General features: G+C 40.7%; 1 pseudogene; it reads right to left on the reverse strand.

Moving 5' to 3' along the window:
- Nucleotides 1–4,021: 4,021 nt before the first annotated feature.
- The window catches only part of LOC101703728 (vesicle transport protein SFT2A pseudogene), a 65,600-nt pseudogene continuing 50,742 nt past the window's right edge, over nt 4,022–18,879 (reverse strand).

Raw genomic sequence — 18,879 nt, forward strand, 5'->3', positions numbered from 1 at the left:
CTGAGCAAGAAAGGCAAGGCTGGGACATCACAATCCCTGACTTGAAATTATACTACAAAACTACTGTGATAAAAACAGGATGGTGCTGGCAAAGAAAGAAAGAAAGAAAGAAAGAAAGAAAGAAAGAAAGAAAGAACGAACCAGACCTGAGGATCAGTGGAACAGATTAGAAGGTGCAGGAACAACTCCAAACACACTCTTTGACAAAGGAGCCAAAAACCTTCAATGGAAGAAAGATAGCCTCTTTAATACATGATGCTGGAAAAACTGGTTTTCTTTCCCTTTTTATTGCATCCAGACTACAAGTCAATTGATTGGTGCCACCCACATCCAGGATGAGCTTCCCTCCTCAGTTTGCAGTCCATGTCATTCATCCACAGATGCATCCAGAGTTTTACTTGTCTGCTAGGCAGTTCTTACTCATCAAGTGGACACATCATAATTAAGAATCACAGGATAGAATACTGTACTCCAATTCTGTTGGTTACTTTGTTCTTGAAAACTTGTGTACATGTGTGTATACATAATATATACTACTTCTTAGGCCAGTGGACTATTAAAAAATAAAAGCTACTTTCTATCAGTATATATTAAACAGACACAGGCATTGCTTTTATAATTCTTTGTTTAAAAAGGTTATCAGGGCTGAGTGTGGGGACACATGCCTGTCATCCCAGCACTCTGGGAATTTGAAACAGAAAGATCATAAGCAAGTTTGGCCAATTTAATGACTTAAGGAGACCTTGTCTCAAAAAAAAAAAAAAAAGTGAAAGGCCCTCAGGTTCAATCTGTAGGACTACAAATGAATAAATGAGTGAATGCATGAATGAATGAATAAGCCATTACATGAAAAGGCCTCGCCTAGGTTACAGAGTTAGATGTCAGATAGAATTATTATAGAAGACAGTAAAATACTAAATTCGCTCTTCTAAGTTTGTTACTGAAAAGTATATGTATTTTAGTCAAAGTTGTTTTATTATTGAGCACTGCTATACCACTGATCATTTTGTGGAGAAATTCATCAGGACTGACATGAGATGGTTTATAAAATTTATTGATCTTTATTGAGCCATTGGCTTTGAGGACAGTATACATATGGTTGAAGTTTCATCAACTTCTAATTGGCATTGAGTTACTAATTCTTCTGTAGAAACTACATCTTAACACAGACTAAACCTTTCATGAAAGATCGGAGATGGGACTTAGTACCTTTTTCTTCCAACTTAGATTCTAAATGACTTCATATTCCATTGGGATCATATGGCTATATGTCCCTCGGTATACATAATTCAAATATAAGGATTATATTTTTTTCCTATGTAAAGGACATGGTTTGAATGATTCCAAACCATAAGAACTTAAAACTCAACAAGTATTTCTTAGTGTGATAAGGCCACTCTAAGAAAGTACAGTAGACTAGGTGATTTATAAACAATAGAAATTTATTCTCCACAGTTCCTGAGGCTGAAAGTCTGAGATGAGGATGCCAATATTGTTTGTTATGGTGAAGACCCTCTTATGAGTTGTAGACAGCTGATTTTTTTGTAATATATTTACATGGTGTTAATAGAGCTAGAGAGCTCGCTAGGGTCCTTTTTATAAGGGCAATAATCCCACTTATGAGGGAACCACCCTCATGACCTCATTACCTTCCAAAAGCCCCACCTCCTAACACCTCATATTAGGGGGTTAGGATTTCAAAATATGAATTCTGGGGGCAACATGGGACACAAAACTTTCTTTTTTTTTGGTACTAGGGATTGAACTCAGGTCCTCGCACTTGCGCAGCAGGCAGCAAAACCACTGAGCTAAATCCCCGGCCCTATACTTTCTGTTATAGTATATCTGAAAAATGACTGTAAGATAAACTATTTTAGAGCTTGAAATACTATATTTGTATACCTACTACAAAATATAATTTATTTTTATCTATTGCCTCTGTACTCTTATGTTGCTTGTCAACTTAGGTTGTCCATCTGTCACATCACTGTCTCTGTTAAGAGAAGTTTTACTAACCAGCTTTATTACTTGATTAAAATTTAAAACTTTGTCATAGTGTAGTGAATAATAACTTTAAACTATTATGGTTATTTACTCTCTACTTTTATCCTTAAACGATCAAAAGCAATCAATTCTGATTTTGTAATAGCCTAGTAATCACATAAAATTAGGGTGAAATTATCCTATTACTATTAGTTACTAGTCTAAATTACCAACTGATAGTTTTTATTATAGGTTTTACTGACAGGTTTCTGGAGTTATAGGAATTAACAATTTTGTTAAAATTCTCTAGGTTTAAAAATTTAGTTTGGGATATTTTATGTTACATTTTCTTTAAGAATATATTTGTGCAAAGAAATAAAGGAGATTGTATTTCTGCATTAATATTGAGTCTGGACAAAATTTTCCATTTAAATAGTGACTAAGTTTTTCTTCTACCTCAACATGAAAATTGGAAAGCACATGGAGAATGTTACTTTATAGAGTTCCATTACTGTTAAGTAAAATTCCACGAAATAAGAGTTACAAACCAATGAATCCCCATTATGATTAACCAAGTATGAATTGCATTATCATAGAAAATTTGACTTTAGCTTACCTCTTGGAAAGTTATATGTATATTTTTCTATAATTACATCATACATATTTATTTAGTCATAGTAAAGAGATGTGCAAACATGTGCAAAAAAGGAAGGGGATCAAGGGATGTTGGGGAAGAAAGAAAAGAAGGGAAAGGGGATAAATAAAGGAAGCAAGCTGTGTTGGTACAGGCAACACCTTTCCACAGGGAATGTAACCAATATGTACTACACACAGATACTAATAAACTAAGAAAGACATATGGAATCCTAAAAATGATGCTTTAAATAACTTAATTGAGATAGAAATGTATTATCTTTTGTTCCCAAGAATGGGTTTATTTTGAAATTGTGTGTGTGTGTATATATATATATATATATATATATATATATATAATTTTTATTACATGTATGTAATAAGGAATTTTAAGCTTAAAGGGAAAAGTTTCACATTTTTAAAGTTAAAAAATGGGAATCTTTAAAAAGTACGTATTTTTAAAAGCCAAATAAACTGTGTATATCTCACAGCACAGATTTATCCTTTAAATATTCACATTTCAAAAGCTCCTCTGTAAAGATTAAAAAGTGGCTAAAGATTATTTACAATTGGCAGTGAAAATCTCCTTATCTTTGGAAGATCATGTTAATAACACAGTGCATTTAAAACTATGAGCATGTAACAGTTTAACTAAGAGTGGTTTTACCAGGACACAGAATGGCTCAAGTTACTGCTGGAGTGATTACTGCACCAGGAGTAGCCCCCTGCACAACAGATGACTCTGCATTCCAGTGTTCTTTCCCAGGAGACCGTTCTGATTCTCTTTTTTTTCCTTTCTTTCCGGAACTAAAAAAAAGACTTTATTTATTGAGGGCAAGAGGATGCAAACAATATAAAAATCAAAAGCTTATCTAGCATTTAACTAACTTTCCTTTCTCTGCTTGTCCAATGAGAGTTGGATGTTATTTGTACATTTTCTAAGGGTCCCGATCTGCTCATGAAATCTTTATACAAGGGGAAACTGAGGGGCAGATTCCGTTAAGTGCCCCTTTGGGAGAACTCTCATCTGGGCAGGAGTAAATGTTCAATTCTGCCTACTTCTTTCCCTTCTGTTTCATGTGCACTACAAAATGATCATTGCACGCAATGGTGAGGCCTGCGATTAGTGAAAAGAAGCTCTGGAAGCCCACTTTCCCGTCTCGGCACTGGTCCAGGTCCTTCATGATTTTGTCCACAGCCAGAGAATCTTTTTGATTTTCCAAAAACCCAGGGAACTCCTTTTCCATGAGTACTCACAGGTCCTCCTTCGTTAAGTAGCCTTTGTCCCCGGCAAATGTAAACATGGTTTCCATGGCGTGTTCCATCTGGGGTGGCATTTTGGTGAAGTCTGTGGAAACCGGGGATCTTGGGCTGTGGGCGGCAGGCGGGAGGTGGCCTCCGATTTTCAACTTAGGATAGAAGAACAGCATTTAAGTACTGCATTTCTTGATACGGGATATACAACAGACTGTACCAGGTCATGGACAAGGACTGCAATATGCAGAATAATAAGGCCAGTCCCTTCTTATGTCACCAAAGAGCAGCACACAGGGAGAAGAACACCAAGTATAGCAGCGTAACAACTGCTGCAAGCAATCTTGTTGTTTCAAACATTTTCTTCAGCTGCTTCATGGGTCCCATTAAAAGGCAGGTGCTGGCCAATGTTGCAAGATTTCCAAGGGTATACAACACTGCAAAAAGCTTTACATCACTGAGAAGCCACAGCAATCCAGTTCCAAGGATAGAAAAGAAATGCCAGCCACGAAGCATATGACAAACCACTTCAATCTAGTTTTGAAACTAAGGGATGAAGCATCCAGGACCTGTGCAGCCAGGCCCTGCATCTCGTAGTCCTGGGCGCTCAGGACCCATCACAGCTTCTTCGTGGCCCCTTCAGTGGGCCACAGCGCAGTCCACTCGCCTGCCTGTCGCTCGAGCCCACCCAGAAACCCAGAACCCGTACCCCAGTGCAGAAATGTATTATCTTTTAAAGCAAATATTGTAATGTAAATATAGATTTATATTAAAGAATTTTGGAGGGGGGTTTAAAACAGTAATCTGGGAATGGCATCCTAGCTTCTCCAAGCGAAGTACCACAGAGCAACAAGAAAGTTTACTAAAAGCATTACAACATCCCAAACCAGTTTTGATCACTGAAGGGAGCTGAGGACCAGGGTACTGCCTCAGTTTTCCTTATGAATCAGTTCTGTTTCAGGTGGATGGGAAACAGAAGAAGTATAAAACACAAGCCTGGTCCTGCAAGAGTTTCTGACTTCAATGAGAAGCCAAGATCAATCCCTACATAGATTACGTATAACCCAGACTACCTAGGAAAAACAATGAAATAGTACAAACATAAAACCAGACAAGAGCAAATACCACCAAGAAGAAAGCTCTGACAAATGAGTAGAAGCTTGGAGATTTAGATGCCTTTTCTCCTGAGGTCTTTCTACACCATTTACTAGATGACTTACATAGAAATGCTTTCTGAATGCAGCTGTGGTGTTTTTCCTCCCTACCTGGAACATTCCACAGCAGGAACACCCAGTTTGAACAGAGCTCTACACAGGGAGGAGCTTGGTGTTCAGTTTAATTGGCTTCCCAGTTCTTAGATCCAGCTTAAACAGTAAGAACAGTGAGCAGTATCACAAATGTGTTAAACATCCAAGAAACATCATATTTGTAATTCATTATTCATTCCTCCCTTTGGAACCTGGAGATTGAGAGGATATCCTTGTCTTAGTCTGTGCTGTTGTAACAAAATACTCCAGACTGAGTAATTTGCAAACAATAGGAATTAATTTCTCATCAAGGCACCAGCAAGATTGGTGTCTGGTGAGGCCCTCTTTCTACTCTCAGGGCGGAGCCTTGTTGCTGTGGCCTCCAGGGGGGAGGAACACTGCTCCCTTCAACCTGGAGCCCTGTAAAGGGTGCCTGCCTTATCCTATTCATGAGAGACGTCCCAAAGGCCATGCCTCTTAACCCTGCTGCATTGAGAATTAATGTTCAATGTGCATTTTGGAGAGGGCCCCAGCATTCGAACCATAGACATGATGAAGAGGTTGGAGAACTTTCCTTCTTTACAATGTGTATCATTTGGGGTTCTAGCATAATGAGGTGATTCAGCGCAGGCGTAGGACCATATGAATGTTAATTTTTGTGGCTAAGAATAAGCATCACCCCCATTTTTAAAAAAGGAAGATTGCATTGGGCATTTAGGAATGTAGTAGACCAGGTAGAGTGTACCTTCCTCCTTACGTATATGCAGTTGGACTTTGCAAAAAGACTCCAACAGATTCTGTCTATGTCACGCTTCCATTAGACCCCATATGTGAAATTCCTACCTTCCTTCATTCATCAGGTATTTACTGAACACTTTTTGTATGATGCACACTGCCGTAGCTGCTAGGACTGAGAAGTGCAGAAACAGACAAAGCCAGTGCTTTCACATGGCCACAGTTCAATATTCTACTTTTCATTCAGTGAGTGCCAAAGTGAAAGGTAGAATGCAAAGGGTGACAGGCAGAGGAATGAAGAGAGCCACTCCTTGAGCTATCACGAAATGAAAGATAAGGGGAGAGCGGGATATTTGGTGGAAAAGCAACCTGTCAGAGACTTCAGGAGGCATGTGTGCCTTGCCTCTGGAGCAGATGTGGTGTGTGGGGTACAGCAAGGAGGGCTCTATGGCTGGGAGAGAGAGGAAGAAGAGCAGAGGCAATGAGGCTAGGGAGGAAGCTAGGAGTGAGCTTGAAATCGAGTTTAGGGACTGGGAGAGTTATGAGCAGAGCTTGATCTGACTCGGGGCTCAGGAGGGCCATTCTGGTTGCTGTGCAGAGGGAAGGGTGAGGTCAAGCAGCAGGGAGGCCAGAGTGGCCACCAAGAGAGCCAGGACAGAGGCAGTGGAGTCTTGGACTAGTGTTCTGCTCACAGGGATATTAAGAGTGGGTTGGATTCTGTGTTTTCTAACATATTGTCCTGGAATCCTGCTCCAAGAAGACTGACTTGCAAAGCATCACGTTGCTTAATTTAAGAAATTCTACTGTCTGCTGTGCTAGTATTTATCCAAATACAGGGGCCAGCTGCCTCAGAAGCTTTCTATTGCTTTTGTTAGAATGAAGGTTCCAGGCCCTGGCTTGCTCCAGTCTACATCAGATCTATGGCAAAGAGATCCAGGAATCTGAGGTTTTAAACAAACACCTTATTGATTTTTAATGTAGGCTAAATGTTGAAACCAGTCCTTAAAAAGGAGAGTGCTGAGCCCTTGCGATGGCTTGTGTCATATTAGACGTTTCAATCCTACACTTTAAGTCCCTGCAGGCCTCAAGTGAGCATGTATTGTGAGCTTAGTAATGAGAATGGGAGAAGCTCACTGTTTCTGCTTCGACTCGCAACAGGGATATTTCCAGTAGGCTGTCACATTCAGCCTTATCAAGAGTTTCATGGAATTTCATCATTTTTTGATTATTTTCATATTCCTGAACCTGCTGGATAAATTTCATTTTCAACCTTAGATTAGAGATTTTAAATATTAACAAATGGACCTAGAATTTTCTTAAACTTGTGTCTGAATGAGCTAAAAGTATGGTTGTGTGTGTAAGAGGAGAGAAAAGGAATTTGGCATTACTTTCTAAGGCCATTTTGCTTTCTTATATTTTAATAAGTGATGTAGTCTCTCTTAACAACTATTGATGAAATCAAACAGATTTCCTTAGCTTCCAAAAGAGAGAAAATGAAGCTTTGAGATGAATAGTGAAGAAAGAGACAGGAAAAAATAGATCATAGTATTTTTTCTATCTTGCTTCCTCTCTCTTATATTCTTTATCAATATTAAATCATCTTAGTAAATAAGAATTAATACTAAACTCTACTTATGGTGAAATTGTTTTCTATTGTACATACATTGTAGTCAATGTGAGAAGTGTTTTGTATTCTGTGTTGGTCTACGGTGTCAAATACCCAGTACATGTATTAGGTCAGTTCCTGAAACAATAATTCTTAATGGCTTTGTATTAAAGCTTTGTAATGCTATGCTGTACTTCATACAAATACTTCTTTACTGTTTGGGCCTTGTAGTTGAATTTTTCCTTTTTTTTTTGCTATATAATAATGAACTATGACGTGGATCTAATTGTCTTTATATAAATTATTTCATTTTCTTTGGGGCTATTTTCTTAAGGAATGTTCCCCAGTGTATGATTACTTGGGTAACATATAATATGAGGTTTTAAAAAAAATTATAACTCACTGCCTGACTATTTCTCAGAGAGCTTGAATTGATATTTCATGCCATGGATAATATTTCCTCTTCATCACAGTGGCATAAAACTTAAGCTCTTTAATTCTTTTCTTTTTACCAGTTATATTTTCATCATCTTTTTGGGGTGTTAAAATGAGGATACTTGTAAAATTGGTATATAATTTGAGGGTAGAATCAAAGTGACAGCTTTCCTACAAATGACCCCCTCACTCCCCAGGGTTACTTTCCAATTGCTTTGGCCTCTTGCAAGACACATCCTGAGCAAGTGAACTTGTGGATACCCCACAAGGCTGCTGCTTTGGAGAGGAGTTCTACTGCTGAGCAGAAGAGGGCACTGTTGGTTTGTACCCAGGCAGCACAGGAAGAAGCTTGGCCCATTTAGGGAGAGTGATTGGCGCCAGAGAGCCCTTCACACTTGAGTCTGTGGCCACAGCTCCAGCCAGGCCTGAGAAATCAGGTTAAGCATTCTAATTGCTGTTAGCCACAGAGCTCGGCAAAGTTCTGCCTCCTTGGGGATAAGTGGCATCATCCACATTGCCAGTGACATGGAGGACTTGGCACCTGGGCAGCTGAGCTACAAGACAGAGGGCTGGCTTCCCCCAGGAGACCCAGCTGGGCAGGGCATCTGCAAGGACCCAGAAAACCACAAGCTTAAGTGGGGTTTTGAGCAGCAAAAGTCAGGAATTTAGAAAGGCTGGAATAGCATCTAAACAGAGAATGCAAGGACAGTTTTGTTAAAATTGGGAATTATTAGACAAGATTTTGTGGCCAGGCTGGCTTGCTTGCTTTCTTTCTTTCTTTCTTTCTTTCTTTCTTTCTTTCTTTCTTTCTTTCTTTCTTTCTTTCTTTCTTTCTTTCTTTCCTTTCTTTCTTTCTTTCTTTCTTTCTTTCTTTCTTTCTTTCTTTCTCTCTTTTGTTCTTTCTTTTCTTTCTTTCTTTCTTTCTTTCTTTCTTTCTTTCTTTCTTTCTTTCCTTCCTTCCTTCCTTTTTTCCTTTCTTCATTCTTTCCTTCTTTTGGTTCTCTCTATGTAGTTCAGGCTGGCCTTGAACTCACTATGGAGCCCAGGCTGGCCTCAAACTCACAGTGATATTTCTGGTTCAGCCTCCTGAGTGCTGGGATTATAGTTTCTTTTGTTTGTTTTTTTTTTAGTTTAAAAAAGTCAAAATGCAAAATGTACAAATGCATTTTTATTACAAAAGAATCAATCACATAGTGTTGAACAATGGGTAAACTCTCCTTTTTGCCTCTTCCATGCACACTACCCTTCTCTAAGACCATCAGTGTCAATAGTTGGATGACTTCTTTCAGGACATTCATATCCATAGAGTCACACAGCATGCACACGTACACACATGCACACACACATGCTCACACACATCTTTTTTTTTTCCAGAAATACATATTATGCTAAATTTAGTTTCTTCCCCTTAATCACAAGTCTTATCCCTGTTCCCATGAGCTCAAACTGGTGTCTCTTACTCTGCATTTGATCTGTGGCATGGTCTATTGTGAATTAGTTAACAGATACTAATGAGGGACAATAAGGTTTTGCAAAAAATGCAAAGTGAATACCACTGCATTCTTTGTGCACAGACTTATGTGTTTCCATGGGAAGAATCCTGAATGTAAACTTGAGAGGTCAAATTTTGTGAGCACTTATAAATTTTAATAGGTGTGATCAAATTGCCCTCCAAAAAGGGAGGAGGTAGCTTTATAAGGCTATTGCTAGGTGCAGTCATTGGACTGTTTGGTGGTGCTAAACAGAAGAATTTTGAAGGGCCAAGCCTCAAGTGAGTCAGTTCTGTTTGCACAGCTCCCTTTGCTGTGCTCCACTTAGCTCATTGCAGACTGTTTCTTACATGAGTTTTCTGGGCTTAGCAGGAAGACCTTGTCAGCTGCGATGGGCCTCTGTCATATTTATCTCAGGTTGTGTTTGTGTTAAGGTAAAAGAAAGGGCAAAGTGTCTCCCTGGTCTGTAGGAGAGGTGGGGAAATGCTCTTCCCACAAGGGTGGGCCGGGAGAGTAGGTCCTTCCCAGTGATGCTTCCTACCTGTCCCTGTCCCATTTCTGCCCAGGTGACCCACTGTCCTCTCTCTCCTGTGTGGCATGGATTAGGCTGTGTTACTCCTTTGCTCACAGTCTTCCAGTGGGTACCCCATAACTGCATTAAAATACAAAGAGTTCACAATGTATTTTTACACCCATCCTATACTTTGACCTCTTCCCCTGCTCCATTTCTACCCTGGCTTTGGCCTCAGTCTCAGCCCTGCACACCCTACTGAGGGAGGCTTCAGGTAGATGTCCGAAGGGCTCTGAAATATATACTGTACTTCGTGAGGCCCCATAAAGCCACACAGACTGCACCTGGACTGACTGGGGCCTGGAATTGGAAAGAGCAATTAAATGGCTAAATGCTTATGAGACAGAGATTAGAACAGTGTTGGGCAACCTATGGCATGTGTGGGATGTTTGTTAACATTGAAATCTCTAAAATATTTACCTTCACCGGCCTAGGAGGTCTGCAGCAAAGGGTTTTGCCTGTGTCTCTCTGGACTGGATGTGAGCCACAGGGGAGAATTTTCATCTTGGGACCTATGAAGAGGAGGCAAGGAGACACTGGACAAAATGGGAAGCTGGATTTAATTGGTATACAGTGTGTGTACATGTGGAAATACCACATTGAACCTGGTTAATATATACAACTGATACATGTCTATAAAAAATAAAATAAAAATAAAAGATTTCAGTGTAGGGTGTGTATTAGTCATGTGAATTAGTCAGCTTTTTATTGTTGTGACCTGAGAAAAACACCTCAAAGGGGGAAAGATTGTCTTGGCTCATGGTTTGAGAGATTTCAGTCCATGGTTGGCTGACTCCACTGCTTTAGGCCTGAAGCAAAGCAGAAATATCATGATGGAAGGGCAGAGTGGAAGAAAGCTGCTCGCCTCATGACAGCCAGGAAACAGGGTGGTAAAGATCACTGCAAGGAAGGGATAGAAAACAAGATATACTCTGCAAAGGCACACTCTCAGGGACCTGACTTCCACCACCCAATTAGGCCCTACCTCTCAGTAAGCCCACTGAGCTGTGAACTCATCCAAGGTTAATTCCGTTGATAAAGTTAGAGCCCTCAGGATCCCATCAGCTATCAAATCCCACCAGCTATCAACCAAGCCTTTAACATAAGGAGGCTTTGGGGGAATTTTGGATCCTAACAATAACTCTATGGAAGGTGTTGCCACCAAGGAAACTGCAGGTGAGTGGTGTCACAGCCTGCAAATTCTGAAGAGAATTGGACAGAGCCTCAGTTAGGAAAGAGTCAACTCAGCACATATCGGCTCAGCAGAGACTGCATCCTGGACCATCTACTAGGCCCTCAAAGTACCTCTGCTCACTTTCACCTCCTCTCTTCTCCCACCTAGCCTTAACAGAAGAGGAAGAAAATGTGAGTGTAGAACAAAATGAGCAGAGAGCAGAGGAAGGAAGACTAGGCTCCCTGCACATGTGAGCTGGAGTACAGATGAAACACTAAGGTAATCTGCGAAACACAGAGGCTGAGTCTCTCTAGGAGACTGGCCATATCTCATTGAGACTGTGTAACACACAAGTGAGCATAGAATGTATTGTTGGAGGGTTGCTGGGAAGTTGGGGATTTGCTCAAACCTTCAGGGAGAGGCAGAGTGTCCCATTCCCTTGTGTGTAAAGCATGGTGGTCTATTTTGGTTTATTTTTTTAATTCATTAAGTTTATTGGTACATTTTAGAGTACAATATGATGGCATTCATCATTGGGAACTTGTACCTTTATGTGATATATCTTGGTTCTTATTTTTTCCCCACTCCTCTGCCCTCCCTTTAACCCCTCCACCCTTCCCTATTTACAAAGACTTTGTTTCCATTTTTTCCTTTTCTCATATTTTTTCTTTTCCCTTCTTTCCTTTCCCCTACCCCTCCCACTTCCCCTTCCCCTTCCCCTTTGGACCTTTTCTTCCTATTTCACATTAACCATTATACATTTTGATCCTTGCTTACACTTTCAGTTCCTCACACCAGAGAAACTCTTCTAGGAGCTTGCAAAATACCCAGGACACCGACCATGTCCAGACTAAGCAAACTAGAATCCCTAAGAGTGAGGTCCAGACATTAGAATCCTTAAAGATCTCAAGTAATTTCAGTGTGCAACCAAAGAGTGATAGACCTGAGTAAGGGTGGCTTTGCTCACTGTAAAAATTCCCGTTTGTTCCCCATACTGGATACACTTTTGTTTTCGTATTAATTCCATAGCCTTTATGATCCTTAGACATCTTTCAGTGCTAAACTTTCAGATTTAAAGGTAAAATTTTAGCTTTAAAAATATTTAGGTTGCCTGTTGCTTTATACTATAAATGATATCTCTTTTTATTTTAATTTAATATTAAGAACTTGTCTAATGATGACTATATAAACTATTTCCTACTTTTTGAGTCATGAGGGTATCTACAGCCCAGAGTGTACATTGAAAAATGTGATGAGTTTTCAATTAAGCTTATGATAGATCTTATTCTACTTTATACACATACACTCTGATATATATATATATATATAACATTTATATGTCATTGGTATATTAGTTAAGGTTCTCTAGGGAAGCAGAGCCAATAACCTATATCTGTGTCTATGTTGGTATAGATATTTATTGCAGGTCTTGACTCACAAGGTTGTGGACACAGAAGGTTCCACCATCTGCTGAGAACCAGAGAGCTGGCAGTGTAGTCCATCCTGAGTCCAAAGGGCTGAGGCCCAGCTGCACTATGTTTGAGGGCAGGAGAAGGTAGATGACCTAGCTCGGAGAGAGTGAGCTTATATTTCCTGCACTTTCTCTTCTATTCCTTCCACAGATTGAATGGTGCCCATTCACATTGTTGAAGGCAAGTCTTGTTTATTCAGTCTAATGATCCAAATACTAATCTCTTCTGGAATCATTATCATAGACTATTATGATCTAGATCTAAAACATCCCCCCAAAGTTTCACGTGTTCAGAGGTGGGGCTTTTGGGAAGTGTTTGGATCACAGGGCACTACTCATCAGTGGGCTAATCCACTAAGTTCATAGCTGAGTATGCTGTTAGCAAATGGGGCTGAATGGAAGAGGCATCATTGGGGGTGTGATCTGAAAGACTGTATTCTTGTCCCTGGCTCCCCATTTCTCTCTTTGCTTCCTGAATGCTATGGGTATAGCAGGTCTCCTCCTTCAGACCCATATGCCTTGGAGCCACCTAACCATGGACTGAACCCTTTGAAATCATGAGATAAGAAGTTCCTCCTTTAAGTTGTAGGTATTTTATCCCAATGATGAAAAGGGAACTAAGACATAGACACACTTAGAAACAATATTTTATCAGCTATCTTGGCATCCCTTAGTCCAATTAGTTTGATGCATAAAATGAATCCTCACATTGGGCTTTAGGAATATTGCAGGAAGTTTTTGATGGGTTTATTTGTCTTGCTTTAGAACTAAGACAGTTACCTTGGAGAAATTGTCATTTTGGCAGACATGGCAAGAACTTCACTTGGATTTTTTTTTTCCATACAAACTCTCTCCCTGATGGTTTTATATTGATTTCCAAAAGCTGAGTGTTTGGACTAACTGCATCAGAATCACTTTGGGAACCTATTAAAAATATCGATTTCTTAGCCTATGACCAGACCCTTAGAAGCAGCCTTTCTGGTGGTATAGCCTGAACAGCAGTAGTTTAACAAATGCTCCCAGGTGGTTTCCATGCCCAGCCAAGTTAGGGCAGCACTGGAAATGCTGGGTGACAATGAGGCCTTAGATTAAGTATAAAACCTGCTGTGAGGAGAGCAAGTTGTCAATTAGGAAGCAAACTAGTATTAAACTAGCTGTTAAAAGGTGGTATTAGTGATTGTGGGCTGTGCAAACTGTCTGTGGTGCCATCTGAAAGATTCCTCAGGGAGTATCTTTTGGAACCATTGAGAAAATTTCCTGTATTTTCAGGTGGATGATGGGATGCATCACAGAGTGAATTCTCACAGAAATTTTCTTCATCTGGTTGTAGGTTGAAAGGGTTTGTTATAGACATAGGAACGAAGAAGAATCCTGGTCTCTCCTGTGGCCTCAGGCATCTTGGGGGACATTAACTGTGTTTGTTTCCTTTGTGTGTCTTGCAGCATCTTTTTCTCATGTCCTTCATGAGTCTTGTGTTTTCTTTGTTCTCCAGTAGCCCAGGGAAAGGAGGACCAGGCTTAGGACCCAGATGTTACAAAGTAACGTCGTGGTGCTGCCACCCTCTGGCTATGTTGATTTTGCTAAGTTTCTTAATGTCTCTTGAGTGTCAGTGAATTCTGTTAGGGGGATTTAACTTGTCGCGGGTGACATAACTTGTCGTGGGTGACATGAATATGTTTAAGAACATCCGAAGTATTCCAGCTTGGAAGCCAAATCATATGGTTATCCTATGTAAGTGTCACACTCCTGTAACAGCTAACCAGTTTCTGAACTGCCCAGTAGGAGGCAGGGCTTCCTGCAGAGTCTGGTGGTTCTGTAGGGAATGTGCAGTTTGGAGCTGGAGCAGAGAGAAGCTGAGCATTGGCCTCACACCTTCCTCCACCTGGAGAAATCTCTTCTGGTCTCATGGATTTTATGTCATCTTCAGGTGAATGACTCTCAAATGTGTACCCTCACTATGGTTTTCGTCACTGAACTCCAGACCTGTAGGTCTAACTGCACATTTGACATTTCTTCATAGGTGCCTAACAGGGATTTGACACAATACATCCAAAATCCAACTGTTAATCTTACCCTAACTTTGTTATGCTTCAAGTCTTCTCTTACTCATTACCTGGGTATTCCATTCTCTCTGTTCTTCAGGCAAAAAATTTTAAAGGCATCTTGATTTCTCTCTTTTACTCATACCATCTTCAATACATCTGCAAATTACTTTGAACCACTGCTACCACCTTGACCTAAGCCCTCCTTTTAAGGACAAGAGACCATGACCCTGGAGCTTACATCTTATCTGGATCATTTCATACCCATTCACCTGGTGCTTTGGCTTTCACCCTTCCTCCTTCTATAGTTGCCTGTAGTTAGAGAATGCTTGTTAAATACAATTCAGATCATACAATTTTCTTCCCTTCAACGTCCTCCAGTGGTTTCACAGAGATGGACTATTCTCTTTTCCTCTCCTTCATTCCTGCTTCTTCAGACCATCACTGAGGCTCTAGGTACTTTGTCCTCTGTGCTGTGCACACACCACAGACAGTCCTGTCCATTAGTAGCCTGCCAAGAGGAAAGCTTCCATGGGTCTCTGCCCTGGCTCTCTCTTTACCTGGAACACTTTGCTTGGAGAGACTCCCTTGGCTCATTGCTTTCCTCCTTCATGCCCTATTCAAACATTACCTTCCCAGTGAGGCCTGACCTCCATCTAACACTGTATCCACTCCTGTTGCTCCTCTTCCCCTTTCTGACCTCACTGTTTTATGTGCCAGTGACCATTGAACATATTTGAATAAATAGTATGTGTTTCTCAATTGGAATAGAGACTCTGAGGACATTGATTATTTCCTCCTCTCCTCCTCCTCTTCCTTGTTCTTCTCTTCTTCCTCCTCCTCCCTCTCTCCCTCCTCTTCCCCCCTCCTCCCCGTCCCCCCTCCGCCCCTCCCCCTCCCCCTTGTCCTCCTCCTGCTGCTGCTGCTGTTGCTGCTTGGAGAACTGCTAGAATCTCAAAGTTTTGTGAAGTGTCTGACACATAGTAGTTCTTCAGTCAGGTTTGCTAAAAAGTGAATGAATTAGACTTACTGAGTTCAACTGAGACTTTCTGAACATCAGCAGCAGAAAGTGATATACTTTTTGACTGACACATCAGTTTTATGAGTTTCTTGTTAGACTTTTTCTTTTTTCTACTTATTGTTGCATGAAACCAAAGCATCACTGAGGATTCTCCTGCTGTCTGGTCCAGATTTTCTTCCTGAGTGGGCTCCAGGCCTTTTCTAAAACAACTGCTGCTATTTATGTTTTAAGCTTTAGGGAGTAGCATGAAGTTCCTATGAGGAGTCACTTTTTTGTTTTTTTTAGAAAATGTTGTCTGCTTATCTAGGAAGCTGAGTGTAAGCACCTCTCATGTGCTTTTGCAGTGGGTGCTGCCACTCTTGGTTCTTCCAGTGGTGAGGCGGGATAGTATTGCTGCCCTGGACAGAGTGTATTCTCCTGCTTTGGGGATGTCTATGCTGAGTGAATCTCTATCTTCTGTAGGTTTGTGGGACTCTCAGGAGTGAGTTATGAACCAACTAAGAGAGGAGACTTTTGAAAGGAAAGGCTGAATGTAACTGGAACATGCAGCTAGAGGATGGTAAATATTTTCTCTGAGAGGTCACATGGTCAATATTTTAAGCTATTGGTTCCAGTCACTCAATAAACAATTTGTAGTGGTAGCAACAAAGCCATCATAAACAAGTCTTAAGTGAATAAGCATGACTATATTAAAATAAGACTTTATGGGCACTGAAATTTAAAATTCATATAATCTTGATATGTCACAAAATATTCTTGACTCCATTTATTTATTTATTTATTATTTTTTGATATTTTGTGGATTGATCATGTGCTCTACCATTGAGTTACATCCCCCAGCCCCAGATATATTATTTAAGACCACTAATGATATATTAAGTAGTTTTAGCTTATTGGGTTATATGGAACAGGAGAGCGGGTCTAAACTGGTTTACTGACCCAGTTTGTGGACTTTTGCTATAATCCTTGATCCCTAAGGAAGAAGATAACTAAAAGTTTCCTGTGTTCTGTGAATTTCCCAGGGAAATGTGAAAGACATGCCTGCCTTCAAATTGAGGAGGTGCCCAACAGACCAAAGACTGACTTGTGGCCCAGGCCAGCTAGGTGAGCATATTAGGGCTGACTTCCATTGTGGTGGATGGCTTACAGGCAGCTGCAGGTTCCAACAGCCCCCATTCCTGCCCCATGCCAAGCTTCTGTTTATGTAGGGCTCTAAGTTACACAGCAAAAAGTGAAAGCAAGAACCAAGGGAAGAATCATGTGTTTATGTGCACTCATTCCCATCCTCACCAGGAATTTCACAGGTCTTGGCAAACGGTGATGGCTAGTTCTGCTTTGCTACAATCTGGCGCTCAGCCTCAGCACCTGGTGAAACCCCGTGTGACTACATGGTGAGCTACTACAAAATAGTCTCACTGAGGCTAGGGCTTGGAGGACTGTTCTCCCTATACTTTGGTAGAAGGAGAGTCTTGTCCCAGCACACAGTAAATGCCATGGATCCAGTTCTCTTTGGCATGGGGTTGTATTTTGAGAAAAACTGCTTGTGTTCATCTATGAGTGAGAACTGTAACCTTAGGGTCTGGGTGTGTAGCAGACTTGTGGGCCAAGCAGGGATCTGGTGGTATAGCATGACCAGAGCTTTGGATACCCACTGGCTGTGTAGGACCAGTGAGAAGAAGGCCTCAGTGATGACCAGACATTCCAGTTATCTCCTTGTGTGCTTAAAATGCAGTTTGGGATGTGGCAGTGAGAATTCTCCAGAGGCAGTTACTAGGCTACCTGCCAGTATGATTCTATAAGATCAAGCCAACCATATTTATAATGCACGCTGATGAAGTGGGTCAGCTGTTTAGTCCCCAGAGTCCCATAGCGAGGCATTTTCCAAGAGCTGAGTAAGTGGTGGATGATTTAAATGGAAGCATAAGCCTCTAACTGTTCCTTGACCAATCTTTTTTTCAAGAATTTCTGGTATTAAAATGAAAGAACAAATATATTGGATTTTAATGTCTGGGCATGGTGGTATGGGCCCTGTCTTATATTATCTGTTCTAATCGTTTCCAGAAGGCCACTGTCTTTATTTATACCTGATAAATAGCTTGCCCAGTGCCATAGAGCCGGAAGACGCTGGGGTCCATCTTTGAATGCAGGCCTGTCTGGCTCTTTACACCAACCTTGCAGTTCAGAAGGCAAATGTCACCCATTCTTTGTACACTGCAGGAGGAGATGTGTACTTGTATCATTTTCAAGCACCCTCGCTGTCACTAAGCAGCAAAATCTGTTTCCCCTATGGCTATTCATACCAAATTACATATTTAGTTTGTAATGTATTAATTTGTAGACCTGGATATAGTCTTTTAAAACATAATATGTATTTATTTATTAGGGTGAGTTCTATCTTCCTAGGATTCTGAAACTTCTTCCAGAACGCACCCTAGACACTTAAGTGTGAAATGTACCTGGGAACTCTGACCATTGGTGTTATTTTCAATACCTCTTCTTTAAATTCAAACACATGAAAGCAGCCAGTGCCTCTCCTGAGCCTTTTCATAAACTAATCATGCTCTATGGTCAGCTCTTGGTCCCAGGCCCAACTGACTGTTCACCTGCAGCACCTCAGGCTTCCCCTTGCCTTTCTCTCCTTTCTCCTTGGTCATGTCTCACTGCAGTGCCTTGGCCTGGGAGAAGCCCATACTGTGAAAGAGTTGCTCAGTTTTCTCTCTTTGGAACTAGAGAGGAAACACTAGGTAGAGGTAGCCTTGTTTCACCCTGGTTTCCTTCAGTACACAGGCATTATAAGTAGCACCTAGAATGTGTGGACTGCTGAGCTGTATTGGACCATGTTGGATACCTGAATTCTACATTTAAGAGTCAAATACGATATTCAAGTAAGATCCACCAATTATCTGTTTAAAATAATACTAGAGGTGTGTTTCGTAATGGACTTTATGAGGACCACTTAAGAATTTATTGGGAACAGTGGAGTGCCATTCTTCAAAAGAACTTATACACTATGTATGGCAAACTACAAAGGAAACGGTGAATTGAGAAATCATTTTCTTATTCCCTTTACTAAGAAAGTGGTGTTAACTCCTCCTTCGACAGTATGGCTGAGGACCTACTTTCTTGGTAGTGTGAATCTTTGCAATGTTTCACACCATTCTTGCCGCAGGTGATGCAGTTTTACTTTAGAGAACTTACACTACAAAATATAGATACT

The sequence above is a fragment of the Heterocephalus glaber genome, unplaced genomic scaffold, assembly GCF_053883595.1.
Source record: "Heterocephalus glaber isolate CG9 unplaced genomic scaffold, H.glaber_assembly_v1.0 deba00001587, whole genome shotgun sequence".
In the NCBI taxonomy this organism is placed as follows: Eukaryota; Metazoa; Chordata; class Mammalia; order Rodentia; family Bathyergidae; genus Heterocephalus; species Heterocephalus glaber.